Source organism: Geospiza fortis, unplaced genomic scaffold (assembly GCF_000277835.1).
Source record: "Geospiza fortis unplaced genomic scaffold, GeoFor_1.0 scaffold494, whole genome shotgun sequence".
Taxonomy (NCBI): domain Eukaryota; kingdom Metazoa; phylum Chordata; class Aves; order Passeriformes; family Thraupidae; genus Geospiza; species Geospiza fortis.
Genome location: NW_005054691.1, coordinates 101,515 through 103,362, shown reverse-complemented (window position 1 = coordinate 103,362; position 1,848 = coordinate 101,515).

Below are 1,848 nucleotides of genomic sequence, written 5' to 3'. Positions count from 1 at the left end.
GTCTCTCCTTCCAGGCTGGCTGTCCCGGGGGACACATTCCCTGCGGGAGGTGCCAAATGCTGCAGCCTCCTGGGTGCCCCTCTGTCCCCTCCCGGGGGGTGGGGACCAAACCAGCCGCGGGATGAGGGTCCCCTCTGGCTGAAGCTGCACAGGGCTGGGGCAGGGCTGGGGCAGCAGCCCTGCAAGTGCCACCTGGTCTCTGCAGGGTCTCCTTTGCACAGGTCACACCCCCCCCGCCCCAGGGCTCTCCTGCCTCCAACCCCCACAGGTGCCCCCTTTGTGCTCTGCCTGTGCCCAGCCCGGGGGGCCCCAGGAAAGCAGCTCCTGTCCCTGTCCCACTGTCCCTGTCCCAGCCCTGCTGTCCCCCCCTGCTGCTGCCCCTCAGTGCCGGGGGTGGCTCTCGGTACCGAATTGGCTCCTGCAGCCCCCCCTGCCCCCGCACTGGTGTGAACTGGGGGTTCGGCGTGGGGGGACCCCAGAGGGCACCGTGGGGTCACAGCGACCCCACTGCTGCCCGGGACCCCCCAGCACCCCCAGGACTGACCCCCCCAGCTCCGCCAGCCCCTCCACCCGTCTTGTTTTTAAAGTCCAGCGTTTTATTTCAGTGCAGAGCTCTTTGTACAGTCGCCCCCTGTTCCTCTGTACCATCCTGGCTGTGCAGGTGTAACACGGAGGTTTTGTAACTTACCTGAGCAGTTGTAGATTATTGAAGTTTCTGTACATTGTGTCAAACATGCAGAGTCCTTGTATTGTATTTGTGCCTAGAGGAAAAGGTTATTCTATAAAGAGAAAACTAACGGAATTTAATAAAAAAATTAATATGAGAGACGCTCCTTTTGCCTTGCTGAGCACCGGGAAATAGGGCAGAGCCTGGGGCCAGCACAGGACAGGCTCAGCTCCTGTGTCACAGGGCAGAGCTGCTGGGGGATCCTGGCACAGGAACCTTTGCAGCACGCTGGATCCGCTCTGTCCCACCCGCTCCTGCTCGGCTGCCACCATTCCAACCCCACAGGAGCAGAGGGAACGGCCTCACGCCGGGCTGGAGGATTTCTGGAAGCTCGGAATGAGCAGGAATTTCCCCATGGAAAGGGGGTCAGGCCTGGCCGGGGGCTGCCCAGGGAGGTTTGCAGAGCCCATCCCTGGAGGTGTCCCAGGAATTCCTGGAGGTGGCACTCAGGGCTCTGGGCTGGGGACAAGGTGCAGGTCAGGCACAGCTGGGACTGGATGGGCTTTTCCAGCCTTGGGGATTCCATGATTCCATCAGGAGTCCAGCCCCACTCCTGGCCCCGACCATCCCAGAGCCCCTCGGGACCCTTGGTGTGTCCTGCAGGATGGAGGAACCCAGCACTGGCACGTGAATTTTGAGCTTTTATTGATAGTTGGAATTTACAGCCTAAAACTGACAACATAGAGAGATGCAGACTTTTTTTCCTTTTTCTTCTTTTCTTTTTTTTTTTTTTTCTTTTTTGGTCGCTTTTTTACAAAAAAAAAAAAAAAGAAACAAAACCAAAACCAAAAACCAAAATAACCAAAAAAGCCACCAGCATCAGATTTACAATATAAAAGTTTTGACAGTAGAGAGACTAAAGTACATCTGGAATTACTCAGAAAAATAAACAGGGAAAAGGCAGTAATTTCAAATTTGTCCCTCATATTTACACATAATACACAGACATTGCTTACAAAGACCCGGATCCCAGTTTAAGGGCAGTTGGCATCGTGAGAAGGCTCCCCCGGCATCGCCCTCGTGCCCGCCCGGGCCCGGCGCCGGGCCGGGAGCGGATCCCGGCATCTCCCCGCGGCCCTACCGTGGTTTTATTGCTTTGCGGGGCCGGGGGGTGTGGGGGA